The sequence below is a fragment of the Cibotium barometz genome, chromosome 34, assembly GCF_041138505.1.
Source record: "Cibotium barometz isolate CiBa-2024 chromosome 34, ASM4113850v1, whole genome shotgun sequence".
Taxonomy (NCBI): Eukaryota; Viridiplantae; Streptophyta; class Polypodiopsida; order Cyatheales; family Cibotiaceae; genus Cibotium; species Cibotium barometz.
Genome location: NC_141079.1, coordinates 27398213 through 27406184, shown reverse-complemented (window position 1 = coordinate 27406184; position 7972 = coordinate 27398213). Strand labels below are relative to the sequence as shown.

General features: G+C 40.5%; 1 non-coding gene across 1 annotated transcript; it reads right to left on the bottom strand.

Moving 5' to 3' along the window:
* Nucleotides 1-4308: 4308 nt before the first annotated feature.
* Nucleotides 4309-4380, bottom strand: TRNAK-UUU (transfer RNA lysine (anticodon UUU)). Its single transcript has one exon. It is a non-coding gene; the product is annotated as a tRNA-Lys (tRNA).
* Nucleotides 4381-7972: the final 3592 nt, after the last annotated feature.

Sequence of the window (7972 nt, the reverse complement as noted above, 5' to 3'; positions counted from 1 at the left end):
AAAAATAAAATTTTCTTTATCATCTAAGGTTTTAAAACCTTATAAACTCAAAATCCTTTTGTCCCCTTCACACTTGGGCTAGCCACACATGGGTTTCTTTTCTTGATTCCAAACTGATGTCTTTCACACTGTCCATCCCATGCCCGTGCCCACCTGCTTACTGTCCAGAGAAAAACACAGGATCGTAGCACTTCCCAGCCATCATGGTCACAGCATGGTCATGGGGAGCTTAAGAGTCCCTTCATGGACATAGCGGCTTTTGTGTCTAATATAGGTGGTACAAGTGATGGCTTCTACAACGACTGTGATTTGAAGTAGTGATTATATCAGTGAGAAGCCGATAGAGAGAATGCTACTACAGACAAGAGCAAAAAGGGTTTGATGCGGATTACTTGCAGCATGCAACGAAGAGGAGAAACCAAATGCATATCAATGAAAAGCCGATAGAGAAAAGCCTACAGACGAGAGCAAAAAGGGTTGATGCTTGCAAACAGGATTACTTGCAGAGCATGAGGGTCTGATCATATGATCATATATGATGAGTGACATAACCCAGTTTCTTAAGAGGTAATCATATAGCTCAGCTTCTTGAAAGGTCCGATTCAATAACATTTGAAGGTAATTTACACATTTCCCATTGGCTTCTTTTAAAACTCACAAATAAAACAATAAAGGCATAAATTACACTATTTTACCATTGATCTTTGCTGGCTGAAAGGTTGTTGGATGCCCGGCTAGATGATAAGGTGAGGCACCAAATGCTAGTCCCATCATATCACTCAGTTTATTTGATGAGCTTTCAATTTCTTGTAGTCTGTCTATGTGTGTAGCTCTCTGCCCATCTTAGTGTCAGGAAAAAACTGCCCTATAGTGTAATTTTCATAGCTCAAATTGAGAAAAACTGGTTATAATTTTGTCTAGCTTTGAATTTAAAGATGAAGTTTTAGCTATAAAACCAATTCAATAAAAACCGATTGGGCTTGAAGGTCATCCTTTTTTTCTCTGGTTAGAAAAAAAGTTTATTTGTGACACTGGCTCAATTATAAGTTCCACGATGAGGACTCGGGTTCAATACCTAGGGGAGCTACACGATTGACAATAGCACACACGGCATGCACAAATGTACCGACGGGCGTATAACTCAACTGGTAGAATCGTAGGGCTCCACGATGAGGACCTGGGTTTGATACTTAGGGGAGCTACACTACGGACGACAACACACGGCATGCACAAATGCACCTATGGACGAGTTCGATACCTAGGGGAGCCACACGACGGAAGACAACACACACGGCATGCACAAATTCATTCTCTAGAAAAAGAAGATCCAATCCCTGTCTATGTGTGCAGCTCTCTGCCCATCTTAGTGTCAGGAAAAAACTGCCCCATAGTGTAATTTTCACAGCTCAAATTGAGAAAAAGTGGTTATAATTTTGTCTAGCCGTGAATTTAAAGATGAAGTTTTAGCTATAAAACCCATTCAATAAAAACCAGTTGGACTTGAAGGTCATCCTTTTTTTCTCTGGTTATAAAAGAAAGTTTATTTGTGACACTAGCTCATATATAAGTTCCACGATGAGGACCCGGGTTCGATACCTAGGGGAGCTACACGATTGGCAACAACACACATGGCATGCACAAATGTACCGATGGGCGTGTAACTCAACTGGTAGAATCGTAGGGCTCCACGATGAGGACCTGGGTTTGATACTTAGGGGAGCTACACTACGGACGACAACACACGGCATGCACAAATGCACCTATGGACGAGTTCGATACCTAGGGGAGCCACACGACGGAAGACAACACACACGGCATGCACAAATTCATTCTCTAGAAAAAGAAGATCCAATCCCTGTCTATGTGTGCAGCTCTCTGCCCATCTTAGTGTCAGGAAAAAACTGCCCTATAGTATAATTTTCACTGCTCAAATTGAGAAAATCTGGTTATAATTTTGTCTAGCCGTGAATTTAAAGATGAAGTTTTAGCTATAAAACCGATTCAATAAAAACCGCTTGGGCTTGAAGGTCATCCTTTTTTTCTTTGGTTATAAAAGAAAGTTTATTTGTGACACTGGCTCATATATAAGTTCCACGATGAGGACCCGGGTTCGATACCTAGGGGAGCTACACGATTGACAACAACACACATGGCATGCACAAATGTACCGACGGGCATGTAACTCAACTGGTAGAATCGTGGGGTTCCATGATGAGGACCCACGTTTGATACTTAGGGGAGCTACACGACGGACGACACCATACGGCATGCACAAATGCACCTATGGACGAGTTCGGTACCTAGGGGAGCCACACAATGGAAGACAACACACACGGCATGCACAAATTCACCCTCTAGAAAAAGAAGATCCAATCCCTGTCTATGTGTGCAGCTCTCTGCCCATCTTAGTGTCAGGAAAAAACTGCCCTATAGTGTAATTTTCACAGCTCAATTTGAGAAAATCTGGTTATAATTTTGTCTAGCCGTGAATTTAAAGATGAAGTTTTAGCTATAAAACCAATTCAATAAAAACCAGTTGGGCTTGAAGGTCATCCTTTTTTTCTCTGGTTATAAAAAAAAGTTTATTTGTGACACTAGCTCATATATAAGCTCCACGATGAGGACCCGGGTTCGATACCTAGGGGAGCTGCACGATTGACAACAGCACACATGGCATGCACAAATGTACCGACGGGCATGTAACTCAACTGGTAGAATCGTAGGGTTCCACGATGAGGAACCGGGTTTGATACTTAGGGGAGCTACACGATGGACGACAGCACACACAAATGCACCGACGAGTTCGATACCTAGGGGAGCCACACGACGGAAGACAGCACACACGGCATGCACAAATTCACCCTACAGTTTACACGTGTGTGATGCATGCACCCTCCTGATAAAGAAGATCCAACCCCTACAGACGCGTGTTGTGCATGCACCCTCCTGATAAAGAAGATCCAATCCCTACACATGTGTGTTGTGCATGCACCCTCCTGATAAAGAAGATCCAATCCCTATAGTTTACACACGTGTGTTGTGCATGCACCCTCGTGAAAAAGATCCAATCCCTACAATTTACACGTGTGCGCGGGCTGTGTAGGCGGCATGCACAACACATGTGTAAACTGTAGGAACCCTAGGTATCAAACCCGGGTCCTCATCGTGGAACCCTACAATTCTACCAGTTGAGTTACACGCTCGTCGGTACATTTGTGCATGCCGTGTGTGCGAATAAATGAGGACGGAAGACATCACACCTCACCCTACAGTTTACACATGTTGTCTTCCGTCATGTGGCTCCCCTAGGTATCAAACCCGGGTCGGTACATTTGTGCATGCCGTGTGTGCGAATAAGTGAGGACGGAAGACATCACACCTCACCCTACAGTTTACACATGCTGTCTTCCGTCATGTGGCTCCCCTAGGTATCAAACCCGAGTCCTCATCGTGGAACCCTACGATTCTACCAGTTGAGTTACACGCTCGTCGGTACATTTGTGCATGCCGTGTGTGCGAATAAATGAGGACGGAAGACATCACACCTCACCCTACAGTTTACACATGCTGTCTTCCGTCATGTGGCTCCCCTAGGTATCAAACCCGGGTCCTCATCGTGGAACCCTACGATTCTACCAGTTGAGTTACACGCTCGTCGGTACATTTGTGCATGCCGTGTGTGCGAATAAATGAGGACGGAAGACATCACACCTCACCCATTTGTGCATGCCATGTGTGCGAATAAATGAGGACGGAAGACATCACGTGTAACCTGTAGGGATTGGATCCGTCGATACATTTGTGCATGCCTTGTAAACTGTAGGGATTGGATCCATCGGTACATTTGTGCATGCCGTGTGCGCGAATAAATGAGGACGGAAGACAGCACACCTCACACGTGTAAACTATAGGGATTGACATTTGTGCATTCCGACAGCACACCTCACCCTACATTTGTGCATGCCGTGTGTGCGAATAAATGAGGACGGAAGACATCACACCTCACCCATTTGTGCATGCCGTGTGTGCGAATAAATGAGGACGGAAGACATGACGTGTAACCTGTAGGGATTGGATCCATCGATACATTTGTGCATGCCTTGTAAACTGTAGGGATTGGATCCAATAAATGAGGACGGAAGCACATCTCACACGTGTAAACTATAGGGATTGACATTTGTGCATTCCGACAGCACACCTCACCCTACAGTCTACACACGTGTGTTGTGCATGCACCGTCTTGAAAAGGATCCAGTCCCTACACAGTTTACACGTGTGGGCGCAAGGCGGCCTAAAAGCGGCGTGAGATGCCCCCAGTGGGGTTCGAACCCACGACAATTCGCTTAAAAGGCGGATGCACTACCACTGTGCTATGGGAGCAGCGACGCTGTCCATGTGAACACAAGCTAATATATGTAGTAATGTGTAGGCGCGGTAGAGGAGTCCGAATCCTCACAACGTCCGGAGAGTCTGAACGTCCCAATCTGTCCCAAGATTTGATTGGCAGTTTACTTGATGCCAATTAAGGCTTGGATTGGGGACCTTGATTAGTGGCCAAATTGGGACGAATTAAGACAATCCTTTAAGCAATCCGAAAGCCTGAGTTCATGCTCATTTCGTACAACTCCAAACTCAAGAGTTCAACCCCCATACTTGGGAGAGCTTGCTCCTGAAGTGGTCCTCCTACACTTGTTGTCAAGGTGAGGTGATGTTTCATGGGTGCTATAATTCAATGAAACACAGTGGGTCATGTGATCCATTGCCTTGCAATGCCTAGTCTTAAAAATAATGTGATCTGTGAAATGGCATTGCCTTCTCAAACCCTTTGCATCAAGAAGTCCATACACACTAGCATAGGGTTGAGAGGGGGAGAGAGATAGAACAAAGAGTTGAGAGGGGGAGGGAGATAGAACTAAGAACACCCAATCTAAGTTACATGGGGAAAGTTACATGGGGATGAAGAAAACAATGTATAATTCATGCTACATCCTAGAAATGAAAAACACATGCAAATACCACCATCAAACCTATAGTATGTCCTTTACTTGAATGTCACAACATAAGGTACATGAGGAAAAAAGCCCAATTCCTTGTAGTAACACCCAAAAGAGAGTGCTAATTAATCAACACTTAAGTTCATTATTAGCTCAATCTAAGCAAGCAAGTGTTGATTAAGCACCACTTAAGGTGATTATCGGCTCAATCTCAACACTAATGAGCAAATGAATTAAGTCTTATAGAAATAAAGTACTTTGTGGCTTTTAGAGACTTTTGTGAGTTTTTTCTTTTCTTTTTTAGGTATTATATTTCAAAGAAATTCCTACTAAGAAAATACTCTCAACACAAGATACTAGTTGACAAAAAAATTAAGTACTAAACATAGTACTTAATCTTCCATGGTCATAGTTTAAGCACTTTTTGCAAAAAAGCTTTAATTTTACCCATTTTTTAAAAACAAAAATTATTCTATATATATTTAGGCTATTAGCATGTACCTTCTAACTACTAAAGGCATAATTATATATATATTGTCTCCTTGAAGATAAGGCTATTAGCATGTATCTAAAGGCACACTTTTTAATATGTCTCCTTGAAGATAAGACTATTATAACATTTTTAATGCTATTTTAAGTAACTTTAACGATTCTAAATTTACTAGGTGCATGATTTTTACAACAGGTAGATATAGGCAAACCAAGCAAAGTAGTTTCATGGAATTTTAAGTTGACTTGCGTTTTCCTTTCTTCAAAATTCATGAAACGGTCTTGAGTCGATTTTGAGGCTCAATTATTACAAGACTAGTGTCCCAAATAAGCCTTCATTTGGGCTCTAGTTAAATTTCCTAGCAGGCACTAATTAACCTTCCAATTGAGCACACTTCAATGCATGATCAAGATCAATCGCTTGGTTAATGCCAATTTTAATTGGATTAAGGACTTGGATTGGTAGGTGAATTAAGGAAATCATTTAAGCAATCTAGAAGTCTAATTTTATGCTCATTTAGATGCAAATTATCATTTTTATTACATCTTTAATTCTATCCTAATTAACTGCTAAATTAATCTGATCAAAATTAAAACTCTAACTAATCAACAAGAAAAATCAAGCTGTTAACTAATCAAATAAGATAACAAGTCCAAATGCCATCCTAATTAAGCAAAATAATAATAATTTAAACTTGAACAAATTAAACAAACAAGTAATCCCATTGCTTTACTTTAATCCTATTTCTCTACTTGAATTGCTCCTATTTTACTACTCTAAACCTTAAAAAAATAAAAATATTTACCTAATCTATCAAAGTTGTAAATCAACATAATCAACTTCGTGGCCAAATCTCTTTTCCATCTTGTTAAAAATAGTTCTTATGCTTAATTCTTAATATTTGTACAAATAGCATTAAGCCAAACTCCACATGTGCTATTATGCCAAAACTTCTCTCTCCTAGGTTACCTTTAGAATCTAATATATGCTAGCTTCCATTTTACAATAGGTGCTTAGCATCTTGCTCTAGATCGATGTCTTAAAGCTTGCTTTTATAGAGAGAGAGAGAGAGAGAGAGAGAGAGAGAGGGAGAGGGAGAGAGAGAGAGAGAGAGAGAGAGAGAGAGAGAGAGAGAGAGAGAGAGAGAGAGAGAGAGAGAGATGGGTAATACCTTGTTTTCTCTACTCACCATTTTATGAAGGTGTGCTTAGTCTACTCTCCTTAATTTTTTCATTTTTTTAGATTTTCTTATCTTGCCAAAAATAATATCATTGGAATCTCTTCTTGCAGATGATCTAGCCCGTAACATTATTTTAAAAGAAGATGTACTCATTATGTAAAGGGAAATCTCCTTTCCATCAATATTCTTGCCAATAGTTGCATCTAATTCTCAAAATAAGATGGGTCTGGAATAGGAGCTATTTCTATTTTGTCACCTTTAATTCCTATTTCAATATTTTTAAGATCCACATTAAGGCCTTTATTTATAAAATGTTCCTTTTTTGGTAAAGATTCAACGTTAAATGGACACTTGTTTCAGTGGAATAGGATGTTGTGTCAGATTCTAGATCTATAGGAGATATAGTGACTGGGAGTGAGCACAATGATTTGCCAAGTTGACCTTTATCATTTTCTCATGCTTTCTCACATAATGTTGTTGGTTCCCTAGTCATGGATCATCAACAACTGTCTCATGAATGGCCTACCTAGTTTATAGGCCTATGGAAATCCATAATAACAAAGGTATGTTCAAATCCACATATTTCCATGCACATTTTGTTGACTTTTCCAAATGGTCTTTCTAGCAATCCATTAATAGCCATTTTGATAGAGACTCATGTAGGTTCAAGGGCAAGTTTTCCCCACCTTAACCAACAAGCTTCAGTTGTAATAGTCACTCCCTCTCTACCATCAAGGATGGCTCGAATTTGATATCCCTTGTAAGAGATGGGAATGGTTACATTCATATCCTTACCTTTATAGTACTGGTATTCTCCAAGCTTGTTAATTGGAACTTTTGGAGTACTCTCATCACTATTAGCTTCAAAATCTACTTCTTTTTCATCATCCGATTCTTCATATTGGCTTTTAGCTTACCTCCTAACCAATCTCATATATCGTTCTCCACATCACAAGATTGCCCTATAAAATTTGTCCCAAGGGAATGGTGATGGGAGTAGATACAATAACTCCATATCCTTGGGCTTCTTACCTCTTTCGTGCATCTAGGCTTCCTTGGGAAACCGTATAGATCCTACTATAAATGGTCCACGATTTTATAGCCTATTGTTTTTCTAACTTTCACTTCTTGGATATTGTGGAAGAGTTACCAAACAAAGACTCCACTAGGGAATCTAGGTCAAATCCATTCTTAAAAGAGCGTGAGAGTGAAGTGGCCTAAATGATAGATGCAACTTTAGATCTCAGTGGTGAAGATCAAGGAGTCATATGTTGCTAAAGGTTTCTTGTGTTTGAATCTTTTAGTTAT